Consider the following 15,351-nt stretch of genomic DNA (forward strand, 5'->3'; position numbering starts at 1 on the left):
GCTTTGATGATAGCATCAGGCTGCAGATAGACATTTGGTGCACTGACTATCATGGCTACATAGTCCTTCTGAGGATAGCTACCTAAGAAATACCCTGTCAAGTAAATGAGTGAGATATGGTGAGTGCATTTTAAATGATAGCCTTATTTTAAGAGTAATCACTGAAGAAGGAAGAGGTCTGAATGTGAGATCATTTGTACTCTTCACAAAGTGAAAATGGTGTTTTAAATGATGTTTTTTATAACTGGGGCGTAGACTTTTAGGAGTTTTGAAATGATTGTGCGCAAAAGAAGGGAAAATATGCACCAAAGTTATAGATAAAAGTAATAACCCTACTGGGCTTAAGAAACAGAATGTTAATCAGTAAGAGGTCTATAATGATCTCTAAAGAAAGCATAACTTTGATAAAGAATTTTCAATATATCAGATCTGTGTATTTGAAAATTGAAGCCCAGTGATTTCAAACAAGACACAAAGAAACTTTCTCCTCTCTCCTTTTTTTCCAGTTAGCCTTTGGAACAATATGTAACAGTGTGGTCTCCCTTTCATTGAGGATTTGAAATAAAAGTTTCTTTTCCCTTCCTCTGACCTCTGATGAAAGTTTAAATGGAAAGTTTTCCAGGCAGCTACAATAGATGACCTCTATAATCCTTTTATAGCTTTATAACTCATAACTGCATAAGAGTGGATAAGCCTGAGTAAATGAATGATTATGTGTGACAGAAAGCATTTGGCTCACCCTTTAAGATTTGGAAATTGAAATGGAGATTTACTCCATGATTAGAGCTTCATCCACTGTTTCAGCATCAAGCCAAAACTCTGTGTATGGTGCATGTACTTTGTTTCTATGCTTCTGTTGCCCAGCTCCTTCCTCAGCATTGCACATCTTGACACTGATGTGCCAACCTGGCCATTGCCTCTTTTGTCTGCGATGTGAAATGGTTTGATCTTACAGACTTCTGTGCCAGCAGGCCTGGACCTTTTCCCAGTAAAAATGGGCTGGAGAAGTTACACTTTCGTAGAGCAGAAGGAAGGATAATGACTGGATTTGATTTGCTGTAATCGCTTACAAAATGTATTTGGGACACATACACACACACCTATGCACAACCCTGCATGAAAGCATATCCTGATTCTCTGAGACAAAAATGTCATTGATTTATGTGCATTCTGCAGTAGTTGAAAGCAAGGTTTCATGATATGTTTTCCTTAAGTAATTCTAGCACAATTATGAAAGCTGACCATTGTAGTTTGTAATTACCATTTCAAGCTCCATTTTGGAATACTAATAACAATAACAGATGGGGATTGATTTGAGACAGTAGCTCTCTGTATGCAGCATGTGTGCAAAGAGACAATCTTTACCCAGAAGAATTTGCATTCTAAACATGTAAAATGAATGAAAGAAGAAAAACACAGAGATCACATTCCTGTGTCCATCCAATACTTAGGTTTTATAATGCCTCATTATCTGGACTAACCGGTTGAAGAAGAAAAATAACATTACTTTATTTTATATAAACTAGGTAGAATTTAGCCAAAAAGACTTTGAAATACCTTACAGTATTCTATCTCTATGCACAAGGATCTCAGATTTTAAACTTTACAGTGAAGGTTATAGAGATAGCCTGAAAGTTTGAGTTCTGCTTCCTTGCATGTACTGTGCTGTGTGTCCCTGTGTAATTTCCTATTTTCTATGTATTACAAAGCCTAGACCAGCAGTTTTTTTCCAAGTTTTATTTCTCATCCTATATTGGTGTATAAATCATAGCTGTTAGGAGTTTGTAGTTTTTTTGTAGTTCTCGTGATCCAGCAATGGGCAAAAGAGTTGAAGTTTGTTTTGTTCTGTTCTTTGAAATGTTAACTCTGCTTTGTACCCTATCCTTTTAACTCCACTTCAGCTCTAGCAAATAGTAACAAAATAGATTAGAAATTTTTTGGACTATCTATGATAGCCATTGTCATCTCACAAAAAGATGCAATGTTTTAGAAGCAATTTTAGGATAAATGTTAGGAAACTACATTACTTTTATTTTGAGATAGTAATGAGAATTCTTGTATTCTTATATCAAGGATGAGCTTTTTATTTGACAGATGACTTATGCAGAAAGAGAAAACACAGACATAACGAGGATATTTTAAATACCAGTAGATTTCTTTCTTTTTATGACCTATGCAAATCTCAGCCTTTTAAGTTAATCTCAGGAATTTCTTTCTTTTGAATAGTTTGAAGACTGTAAGGGGCAAGTCCCCTTGCCTTAGTGAAGAAAATTCTTTCGTATCCTTGTTGTGCAAGCAGCTTCTATTATAATGCCAAAGACTATTCTTGCTGTTGTGCTACAGGCCAGAATTAATGTATGCTTCTGCAGTTGACTTAATGCAGCTGACTGCAACTGAGAAATTGCAAACAATTAAACCAGGCATCATTGGCTGACTAGGCACCCTGGCAGTGGACAGGTCTCTGAGATGCTGGAATAGCTGATGATCATCACTGCAGTAATTCTCTTTACATAGAAGTGAGCAGAGACATGTGGAGCATGAGGACTTTCTTTTCTTTCTCTTTTTTTTTTTTTTTTTTCTTTTCCCAAATGAGTCATAATGGGCATCATAAACTGAGGGTATGAAAAGGTAGTGAGAATGTTTTCACTGGAAGGAAAAGGTAAATAAAAAGACTTGTAAGTGAATGGAAAACATGAAGCTGACCTTAAATGTTAGATAATTAATGCTGTTGGAGCTATACCGACTCTGGTATATGCAAACTGTGAAGTATGTATAGATAATATACTCTTACCAGTCATCAGATGCAATGAAATCTGTGTGTGTTGGGGCTCCTTCATCTTTTTAATGTCAATTTCTTATGGCACAGTTCAGCTGCAATACTTGCAGTGTTGGGATAAATTATTCAGGAGCTAAAAATAAGAGTGTACAGTTCTGGGAGTGTTTTGGTAGGATGATTGATTTCAGAGGTCTAAGATAATGTGCAGTTAGATGGATGAGAAAATAAAAATCAGCTTTTCTGACCGAGCTGATGAAGCATTGCATTAGGAAAGCTGCAAAGCATTGTGAATGTTTCAGAATCCATAAGCAGTATAACCATTCATCTGAGTTCCCCTCTCTCTTTCTGATAACAGTATCAGCAGTGATATGTAAGTGAAGTCAAAACTGAAGTTAGAAATTATTTTGATGTACTGTAACATCTTCCCTAATGCAGGTTTGACCAGTGGCTATATTTGACAACTCCATACAGAATCTCAGCCACTTGACCAAAAGGCCATTAGATTTATTCCTCCCGTAGAAGACAAGTTAAATGCTCTTTGACACAGAACAAAACGAAATGGCTATGTATGTATGCATCTATAAATGTATTCAAGTTGTATTGATGCTTGTTTTGGTTTACACTAGTTCAGAATTTAAAAAACAAAACAAAACAAAAAACAACAACGCAACAAACATAGAATATCCTGACTTTGAAGGGACCCACCAGGATAATTAAGTCCAACTTCTGGCTCCACGCAGGACCATCCAAAATTCAAATCCTGTGTCTGAGAGCATTGTACAAACGTTTCTTGAACTTCAGCAGCTGGTGCTGTGACCATTCTGCAATTTTTCCTTTCAGTGAAACTTTGTATGTGGGACCGAATTAAGTAGGCAAAGTTGTGGCTCTTTGCATTCTTGAAAAACGAGAAAGAGCCAAGAAAATGTAGATTTTACCACCTCTGCTTTATCAAAAGCTTAAGCGAACTAGGGAAAATGGAACATCACTACTTTAATCAATTGTTCCTAATGAAATCTTAACTGTATATATCATATATCTGTAAATGAATAATCTTATTTCTACCTAAGTTATATAATAAACTTAAAAAATGTCTTCTATTTTTAATCCATTTGCTTATGGAGCAGGTATATATTTGTGGGTACTTTCTCTAGGATGTGTCATTCCATTTACAGGCTGAAATAAAGCTATGCAGGCTTCAAAATGGCACACAATATTAGCTTTTTTCATTTCGTTGTCAGTGGTGATAATCTGTTATATTAATGAAGATTAAAATTATCAGGGAACTTTTTTAGATCAGTATTTCCTATGATAGCTTGGACTTGGATATTCATACAGCTACATGTTATAAACTGATCTCAGTTGGTAGTGTTCACTGATTTAACAAGATGTTTTCCAGAGACTTTGGGAAGGATAAATCTTCTAGATACCAAAGAAACTCATGTGAAATGAGAAATACAGGCTATGACACAACCAACAGTGGAATGCTGGAAAAAATGTATTTTTCTGTAACCTGTAATCAGTTTTCCTGACATGAAAAACAGTTTGAATATTAGGAATATTCTCCATCATGTTAGAATAAAATGAAAGGATATAGACTTCTGGCAAAACCAAAATGATTTGAAAGCAAGGATCCTGGCTCAATCTATTGTTCAATTTGTTTAACAAATTATCTACATTCAATATAATAATTAGTTCTTAATGTGTTTTTTCATGTCCTCTATCTGCTGTTAAGAAATTTATTTTCTTATCACATTTTCACTATATCGTTTTCCTCTGTGCATACACTCATATGCTATTTTTCTATTAATACCAGTTGTAAGATTTCAAACAGGCATATTTTGATGGCTTAACACAATAATGTCAATGAACTGGCCTTTGTCATCTGTGGAAGTTGGGAGACTGTGGAACCAAACCTAAAGCATAGTGCAGTATTTTCTTTTATTTCCACAGGGAAAATTGAAGACTGCTTGTCCTGCCCTCACTGGCAGCCTCTAACATTAATATTTCTTAAGTGTGCATAACTGAACTGTTTGTCTGAGCTCTGATCCACGGTCAAAATAGCAACACTCAGTTATGTGTGGAGTAAACCTGTGTTACTAAAATTTATGTGTGTCACATTAATATGAATAATGGTATTAACAGTAAGATTTTTTTCTTTACTTTGCATAAATTTCTGCTTATGCAAATCAAGTTGTGACACCTATGTCAGAATTCAATGAATTAATTGTATATGGTAATCTTTATCTTACTAAAGCTGACATTGTAACATAGTTTAGTATGCTAAATAGATAGCTGATACGTAATATTGAAGTGCTCCAGGTTTAATTACATGGTAAAAATTTATACAACACTAGTTTCTTAATTCAGAAATTGGCAATTAAAAAATTATTTTGTGAATATCTAAAAGTCTAAATGGAAAAAAACAACAAACCACAACACTCTTTTACCAGCTGTCATGGTTTCAAAACCTAACTTGGGGTTACAATCTGTTGATGGATAAATATTTTCTGTTTTAATTTAGAAAATGTGAGTATGAGTGCAGAGTCTTATTGGAAGCCAGAATGACTGCAGCTTTTAAATGGAGGGGAAAAAAAAAATTACAGTATGAATATTGTTTAGGCCTTGGCCACAGTTGTCAGTGCCTCTTTATGGGTTTTTTGTTCATTCATTTCTTGGGTTTTGTTTTGTTTTTGTTTTTGTTTTTGTTTTTTTATCATACATTCAAAATGATTCAAGTAATACCAACATTGTAGTAAGATTTATTTGGATGAAAATACCACTCACCCAAAAGCAATATTGTGTATGTTGAAAATAAAGATCTCTAAGAGCTCTTTAAGTTTCATACATTAGTGTTAGAAATTCTCATGCCGTTAGGTCATTGTATTTAGGAAATATGTTCTAATTATGTTTAAAAAAAAAAATCACTAATTCTGCATGAAGATTTGCTGGTTTATACAAACAGATAAGTCCTTGTTTACCTTTAGCTTATTTGTTAAAATGAAATTGTGTAATCATAAAACACAAAATCCTAGTCATTTATCTTGTAGCAAATGCCCAGATATTAAATAACATGAATGTTTTTGCTCATGAGATATCCTCAACAAATGTATTTTTTGACAGTTTTATTATTAACTGCATTGGGTAAGACAGAGAATTGGTAGCTGTACAAATAAAAAGAAAGAAAACTCTTACACCTACTAATAACCCACCAAGAGGCTATTAGCTGCTGTCAGCCTCCTCTGAAGCCATTTGGGATGGGCTGACTTAGGCCAGCTCCCAACTGCTCACTCAGCCACTCTCTTACTCCCTCTTCAGCAGGACAGGTGGAGAAAATAAGAAGGAAAAGCTCCTGGGCTGAGCTAAAAACATGAGATCACTTATCAGTTACCATCACAGGCAAAGCACTTGGGTGAAGTTCATTTATTGTCAGTTTAAGAACAGAGTATGATAATGAGAAATGAAGACAAACCTAAAAGAGCTTCCCCCAACTCTTTCTTTCCAGGCTCATCTTCACTATTTTCTTCACTGACTGCTGTCTCTTCCACACATCCTCCTGAGCCTTACAGGGGAATGAGGGCTGTGGTCTGTTTTTGTGCTTAATGCACCTTCCTCACACTTTTCCAGTGTGAAGTGCCCAATTGGCTAAAGTCCTTCAGAAACTGCTCCAGCAGAGATTATTTCTGTTGTAAATTCACACTTGAATTTTTTGTGTTGCCTTATCACGGTCTCTGCTGTCCATCTTTTTTCCAAGCTCTAGTAGTAGCAGGTTTTCCATAATAGGTTTCATCCAATTTGGTTGATTTTTACAGCATAATCTCTTACTTATATCTCTACATATAAATAAAGTCAGAAATATAAATAGAGAAGCTCAAATAATATTAATTAAATAGAATGATTTGAAAACAAATACTTTTGTCCTTTCAGATCTGTCCAGGTTAGTTCTTCTCATTTTTATTTATATTTTTTTTACTACTTCAATAGTTTCCTGTTGTCTCTCAAGTAGTGAAAAGCCCTACAGACTTCTCTGGTTTTGTGAGCAGATTTTTTGATCTTTGAGGGCTGACATTTGGATCTGTGTCCTGCTGCATACAATTCCCCCACCCTTCATCACTCAAGTTATGTATTTCTGGCTTTCTGTGCCTTTCCTTCCCCTAAGGAAGCCTTGTTGCTTGTATACCGCTGCAGGGTTCCACCTCATCCCAGTTTCCAGACAGACTTTCTATCTGCTGTCTAGCCGTAATCATTTTAATAAAAGATACATCACCTTTACAGCAAACTGGAAAGAATCCTAAGCTGCATACAACTACTGAACAAATCTGTAAGACAATTTCAAATTCTGTTACTTTTTGTTTTAAAGAAAGCAGATACTGTGCTATTCTCTATGGACTGTTCCACACTGTATATAACTGCATACCTTCACCGTACTAGTTATTCCTGCAACTAAAGCAATGGAAGCAACTCAGTCATAGTTTGAGCTTAAAACATACTAAAATTATACAAGCAAATTTACAAATGCAGTAAGTTCTGCTTGAGGTTCCTGGAATAGATGCAATTTGAGGGATTATTTTATATGCTTACAGAAGAGCTTAATGAGTAAATAAACGTACAGCCTTCCAATAGTTTGTTACTGATTCAAGTAATGATATCAGTAGAAGCAAAATAGAGGAAAATGTTATTCTTACTCAAGTTGCAGTACCAACAATTTAAGTCATAAATATGTTACAGAAATAATAATTAATATTATGGTTAAAATTATAAAAGCTTCCTAGTTTTCTTCATGTTGTTACAATCATCCTTCCAGTCCTACCCTGAGACCTGTGGTTGAGTGTGCTAATTTTCCTCAATAAAAAATAAAGAATTATGAAGAAGGGTTTGCAATTCATCAGTTTCTTAAATTCTTCTCCAGTGAAAAATAGAAGAGGCTCAAGCTAACATATTTAAATGAAACCATAACTCGTACCATATTTCCTTCCTTACCTCAATTAGGTTGACGTCTGTTCTGTATTGCAGGCAGTTCACAGGCTTTTCTTTTTTTTTTCCCCATTGATTTTTGGCTATAGTTTGACTATTTTCACTGATAGAAGTGATCAGATTGATTAGATTGGTGATTAGATATTAGTGGTTAGATACTGAGTTACAAAGCCACCTTCTCCAATCCCTAATAAGATAAAAAGGTAATAACTTTTCGGCATTTGCTATACAGGGATGCTCATTGCTAAGAAACAAATTTAGGTAGTTACTTAATGACAGAGGATCTTGTAATCCTGGAACAAGCTGAAATTACCTCCTACCAAGGCAACTCCTGATTAAGTCCTGAGAGATTTCTGCACTGCTGGATCAATACAGAGCCTTTGTAAATAACAGTGAAATTGTACTCACTGGGTTACAATTCCCGCTTGGAGGATAGCTGGGTCCTAGTGCTTAATGTTTCCATGTTCTCACACTGTTTTCTAACAGCTCATAAGGAGAACTCTGTATGGGCACTTCAGCATAGGACAGTGGTATATTTTCATTTCACTAATGATTTCTACAACTGATCTAATATTCACTTAAAATTTGAATAGATATGAATAGAAACAGGGCCAGGTTGAAGTTCCCTTTCTGAATAAGCAAATTGATTGTTACTTAAACCTTTTATATTCAGTAGTGATATTTATTTTTTATATGCACAGAGGTCAAGTAAGCACTGAAGAATACATTATAGGAAATCACAGTATTTTACACTTAAGCAGTGCTTGATACCTTGTTGGTACTTGTTTGAAGCCCTATGCTTCTGCTGAAATATTCCCGTATTCATTCTTTGCTGCAAGGCCTTGTGACTAATCCGAACTGAAGCTGGACACATTTCTCAATCATTTTAAAGACTTACAGAGGTATCCTATAATCACGTATGTGTCATTCTCATTTATCCAAAGAAGCAGTCTACAAGATTTTATTATAGAAGTGAAACATAATTGTATAGCAGAACCATTATTTTTAGTGGCAGTGTCTCTCCCTTCAGTCTTTTTATTATTATTATTATTATTATTATTATTATTGCTATTATTATTATTATTATTGAATAAGACTGTTGTGGCTTAACAGTCTTATTCCTGAGAATTCTGCTGATCAGAATCCATCTGAGTCACTTATGCTAATGGCATCATAGCTGAGGTAGATTCAGATCAGTAAAATTCTGAGAAATAAAACCACAAATTACAGTATTATTTGTCAGTGAATCAGAATTTCTAATTACAAGGTATATATGTAGTTAGTACTGATGGAATATTTTTTGTTACCCTTCTACACAATTGTGGATGTTGTTGTTATTTTTATGACTAACACTAATGCATGTTTTCCTCTACAAGATTTTATCATATAATGCTAAAATTTTTGCCATTAAGAATCTTTCTTGTGATTTGCCTGTTCAGTTGATGTAATCTTGAATGGCTGATCATCTTATTTTCTCTATTATTTTATTTCATACTCTTTTGTAAGTAAATCCAGCCAAGGGAAGAAGGTTGTTTTTGTTGCTGTTGTTGGGTTTTTTGTTTTGTTTTGTTTTGTTTTGTTTTCATGTCTTACTGTGTGCTTTTGGTGTATTGGATATTGTGTCATCTCATTACTAATTACTTAAGTTTAAAAGAAGTACTGGCATAAATCAGTCAAATACCAGTTCATAATTTCTAAAAGTTTTATGAAGCTTGCAAGAATACATCTTTTCTGATATTATACATGCTGTTAGAAACCTGCATAGAACCTCTACAATTTTCAGTCTGAGCTCTTTAAAAGTAGCTGCTGTATCTGCAGATGAACAGAAAATCAAAAGAACCATTCCTTTTTCTTCAAGATTCTTTTTTTGTGACTTCCCTGGTGTTACACTATAGATCTGAAAGCAGTAGGCTCTTCAATAATGTCATCCTTGTGGAGAACCAAATTCCTAATCAATTCAGGAATTTGCAGCATGCTGAAATATGTATTAAATGAGCTGCAGTTCTAAAAGAAACACTGAAAAAATCACTGAAGTCCAAGACACTACTGTAACATTATTCTGATTCACTGGACATTAAGGCAAATACACATAGCAATACTCTGGAATTTTCTACTGTCTCCAACAGGTGCATGGATAGAATACATTTACCTGAAGAGAATGGGGAAATATTGTGAATATGCCATCCATAATCCAGAAGGGAGCTTCCATCAGCTTCTACACGATGATGGCTGTTGTGACTAACAGCCCTTTCTCATCATCAAAGGTAGATTTTCAGACTAGGAATTTTGGTCACATATTTAATCGACTTCTGGAATTTTATCGTCATTCAGTATCAGCATGTCAGCTTGCAAAAGGTCTCGTCTTTCATGCTGCTTCAAGGAACAGTTTCATGCACAAGTTGCTTAAATTTCACATATAAAAAACATCAATCTGAAGTACTTGGTATGAAGATTTCCTCATGTGTGTCCATCAACACAACCTGAAATCAGAAAGCTTCCTAAAAAAATTGTGATTCTTGAAATTCCAAAGGTGATTCTTTTAATCAAGATTTGTTTACATTTAGTGATGCATACACAGAGCACAACTAAGGCAACAAAATGTTCTTGCTTTGGCAGTTTTTACCCTTTGCTCCGGAAAAGGAAGAACTGTGCATAAAATTAAAACAGATTCCCTTTTTTGTTTTTCTCTTTTTTTTTTTCTTTTTTTTTTTTTTCCCACTTTATTCAACCCTGTACATCTGCAGCATCTTGCTTGGAGGATCTTGGGAAACTCCTGTAGTTTTTACTGAAGTTATGTATTCCCACATTGACTGTTCTTGAGTATGTTTCACCATGTTTTATAAAGGAAACAACACTCTGAAATCTAAGCCACTGTTTCTTCATTTTTTTCTGTTGTTAACACCTGCAGTCTGTATGCAGAATAGCACAAAATTACACAGGGTGTCAGAAGACATAGTTGACAAAACTGATCTGTAGTGGCAAAACTATTGGGAGTAATGGTACTTAGATCACAAATAAATCTTAAATGTTAGGGAAAAAAAAAAAAAAAAAAAAAAAAAGCAAAGCACAAAGGAGTTTCAATGTATCCAGATTTTAAATGCAGGATTGTTTTTTATGCCAGTCTTGCACTTGGACTTCTAGGCATGGAGTACTTTGTCAGCCAAACTATGAAGTCTAAGAGGGAATATAATAGACACAAAGTCACAGTTGCTTTAATGGTCAAAGTGACATTATCTAAAACCAGCTACACACAAGTCACCACTTCCTTCATCTGTTCTCGCCTTCCACTTTTGCTTTCAGCCAGCTCCAAATGCATGTTTTGGCTGTCATACAACTTCATCTCATTTGGTACTACAGTTCCTCAGTGAGAGAGGGAGAAATGGTTGATAAATCAAATTCAAACGCTAATCTCAGCATTCACCTCTTCTCAATTACTGCTATCTATAATTCAAAAAGAATGACAATCTGAGCATCATTATCAGCTAGTTCTCTCCTCCTGAGAAATTATACTTTTTAAATTACAATGCCAATGGGATTGTGCAGATTTAACCCTCAGTGGTATCAGCCTAGGTTATTCTGTCCAAGATGCTATTCATGTATCTTTGCAGGTGTTGCACTCTCACCTCAGTATTCTGTCATTTCCTGAAAGCTACATGCCTCTTCAGCATGTGGAACCCTTGAAATACATGGTTACCAGCGTTCTGATACCACCTTGGGAGCTCTAGGACATGGTTTTGGAGCTGTGTGCTGTCCAGACAGGTCAGCATTAGCCAGTCCAGAAGTGGGAAATATTCATGTGTGGAACTGAAGTCATGTCAGAAGTAAAGGAAGAGCTTAACAGGAAAAGTCGTGTAATAGAACAGCATGGACAGCATTATAAATTCTCATCATAAAATAAAAATTATTTACCTTTAATATCTGTACTTAATCTCAAGCGATGAGATAGCACTCATTTTTTAATTATTGCTTTGCAAGTCAGAATATTGAAATTGTAGAAAAATCTCCTTTTTTTTTTTTTTTTTTGTAGTTAAATGTTGCTGTTATTTGTAGTTTTACTATATAGAACAATCTTGTTCAATTTTGTTTTCTTTGACAGTGACAGAGGACTAGACTGCTATCAGTATTTGAAATACCAAAGGTTGTTTTTTTCTTTCTTTGAAAAATTATAAAGTTTATATGGATAGAATTATAGAATCATATGATCACCGAAGTTGGAAAAGACCCCTAAAATCATCTAGTCCAATCATCCACCTACCAACAATATTTCCCCGCTAAACCCCATCCCTTAGTACAACTTGCAAGCACTTCTTGAACACCTCCATGGACTCAACCACCTCCCTGGGCAGCCCATTCCAGCACCTGACCACTCTTTTGAAGAATTTTTTTCCAAATATCCAACCTGAATCTCCTCTGGTTCAACTTGAGGCCATTCCCTCTAGTCCTGTCACTAGTTAAGAGTCCTGTCAGGAGAAGAGGCTGACCCTCAACTTTCCACAACTTCCTTTCAGGTAGTTGTAGAGAGCAGTAAACTCATAGAGCCAGCTACATGTGAGTAAAAATTTGTCAAAGCCTGTACTGAAGAGAAAACTTTTAATGCCTTTTACAAAATTATTTTATTAACAGTCATGTTGGAAAATATTTTGATTTTTATTGGGATTTCCAAAAAAAAGTAATTTCTAAACACTTTGTTTTTCTGTAGCATTTGCAATATGCGCAATGATCTGTTTATTGAAATAATTTGCTTGTGCCTTTGAGTGTAAGTGCCTTTTAATGTACATGTTCATGGATTTAGAACTGTTTTGGTCATGTATGTGTTTTCAGACTTCACTGATTATTCATAATCTGCAGTTGTACAGAGTAATTCAGTGAGTTGGCAGGAGTCACGAGCATTGAACCACATGGACTGTTCTCGCTGTCCACATTTTTGTTTTCTCTATTTTGTGCATTCTTTAATACTACTAAGAAATAAAACCATGCTCGGTTTAGCAGAACAAGAACATAGTAATATATATATTAAATCTCTTCCCCTACGGTATTTGAAATGGAAAAAGTAGAATACCACCATTCTGTAAGTGTCCGTATTCATTTCAGGCAGATTTGAGAGTAATTAGCATTATCAATTTATAGAGATTGTGTCTATGTTTTGAGTTCTCATCTATGGCAACGCCTGTACTATTTCTCCAGCGAGGATGCAGTGTACTTCATGTTCCTCTTCGTTTTCCAGTTCTGGTCTGCTACTGTGAGAGAAATGGTGGTAATGTGTGCTGTCCATACTCACTGTAGGAGTGAATTAAACCTCAGAAAGATTTTACCAGGAGATATCAAGTTCTGATTGGTGCAGTGTCCAAGGTTAGGGCTGTCCCTGTTTCACATTTCGTATTTGCAGTTCCAAGTTAGATAAAAAGACTGACATGGATTAAAGCAGATTACTTCTTTCTCAGTATATTCTAATTTTGATAATACCACTTAGAAGATCAGGAAAATATAGGGTGGTTTCAGTTTTTACTTCAGGATAAAGCTGTGTGTTATATTGTCCCATCTTCTTCACTGCTCTTCATAGGAGTCCAAAGCAGTCAGCTTCTGTCACTTTGCTCCATTCTTTCCAAGCTATGCTTCAGTGTGTTTGTGCTGTTACTGTGCCTGTTTGTAGTATCCCAGTATGTACTTCATTTATTTACCCACATGCCTATTAGCCAACTTACTTTGTAGAATGAGGAAATACAGACACAGTGGCATTTTTGAAATCTGTGTGGAAAATGATTGTATTTTCTAGCATTTTTAATAGGCATGCATTTCTCTTGGGGATAGTCTGGGAATCATCTATAGACATGCACAACTATTTCTATTTATTTATTTATTTATTCATTTACTTATTTGAGAATTTTCTTAGAATGTATTTGCGCTCACATTTCATATATTTTTGTTTGTCAGGAATGTTTGCTCAACAATATATTTCAGTGAAGTACAGAATAATGAATGGAATTGTATCAATTAGTCTTGATTCTTTGAAGTGCTGTAGTAAGGCACCTGCAGGATAGGACCAGGAACAACTTAACTGTTTATGAAGTAATCAGAGGAATATACACATTCTGTGGACTGCAGCGAAAAAATATCACATATTTTGCATTATTTTATGAACAATTTCAAAGAGGTCATTCTCACACAATTTTGAAAAACTTGAGGTTAATTGTTAAATATTGATATTTTCTGAATCACTTGTGCCAAATTATTTTATTTCCTATAATTGTTACGCATTTTATTCATTTTTGTGGACTTTGAATGAAAATATCTCATTGGTTTTGAAATCAATTGAATCAACTCATAAATCTGTCTCAAAGTGCTTCTTAGTAAATGTTTGGTGATAGTGAGAGTAGATGTTGTGGTTGTCAAAAATCTTCTTCCATTCAGAGTAATGATTAGGTTTTGATTTTCTTTTTCCCTAGAGAGATAAAAAGTCAATTTCCCTAAGACTTATTAATTTTCAGTCATCCGTGTTCAAATGAAATATGTTTTCTCATACATACATACAACTTCAGAAAGTTACTCTAGGTACATACTAAATGTCTGTGTAGCAAAATATTTGGAGTATTTTCCAGCAGTAGAAAATAATGGGATAAAACAAGGAGAATCTTTTGTGATCTGTATTTAGAGATCTTTGTGATTCTTTTTTTTTTTTTTCTTAACATCAGTTAACACTCGTATCTCTGCTTTGGAATGTATGGAGTCAATTATTGTGAATGTATTTTACAGTGATTATATCTATAGACCAGGGCAGCCTGGTCTGGTGGTTGGTGACCCTGCACACAGCAGGGGGGTTGAAACTAGGGGATCATTGTGGTCCTTTCCAACCCAGGCCTTTCTACCATTCTATGATTATATAGTGAATTTGGTATTTGTGTAGAACTGAAAAAAATTTCCTTTTGATGTTTTGATGTTTCTACAAATCATTGTTACAGGTTGTTTCAGTGTGTATCTTTTCACAAATTAAATTTTGGCTTCTTTGAGAAATACTTCTAGCTAAGTTAAAATCAGAAATAAATTGGCCAAAGTACATGTAATATATAATAAGGAAATAATCATTAGATAAATTGTACTTATATTGTGCTTGTAAAATATAGGTATATAACAGATATATCTATATCAGAGAAAATTTTCACAGGAAACAAAATTCAGTGTTCATGGAGTCCGATGCTCTTTTCCTTCTTAGAAATCTGATATAAATAGTACTGTATACAACTGTTTTATTTTGAATATTAGTATCCTTAATTGTATGCATATTTTCCTGCATTCACTGATGAAACAATCTGTGTTAGGTCATGAATATATATAGTTATAGAATTGGACATTAAAGTTTTTTTCTCTTCCTTTTCCATTTTTCTTAGTAATGAAGGTAGGTATACATCACTATTTTGTATCAGCCTTTTTTTTTTTTCTTAAATGAAATAAAAATGAAACAAAGAAGTAAAGTTTCCCAATACTACATACTACAGAACAAGTAATTTGTAGAGCCAGATTAAAAATAACTTTATTTTTTTCTCTCAGGTATGCTTCTCCACGGAAGTTGAAGTGTAAATAACTGGATTTTTTTTTTTATTATTTTTTTT

General features: G+C 34.5%; 1 protein-coding gene across 2 annotated transcripts in view; it reads left to right on the plus strand.

The window, feature by feature from the left end:
* The window catches only part of NCAM2 (neural cell adhesion molecule 2), a 242,641-nt gene that overhangs the window by 151,015 nt on the left and 76,275 nt on the right, over positions 1–15,351 (plus strand). The window lies entirely within an intron of this gene.

Source organism: Tympanuchus pallidicinctus, unplaced genomic scaffold, assembly GCF_026119805.1.
Source record: "Tympanuchus pallidicinctus isolate F22 unplaced genomic scaffold, pur_lepc_1.0 scaffold10, whole genome shotgun sequence".
Classification (NCBI taxonomy): domain Eukaryota; kingdom Metazoa; phylum Chordata; class Aves; order Galliformes; family Phasianidae; genus Tympanuchus; species Tympanuchus pallidicinctus.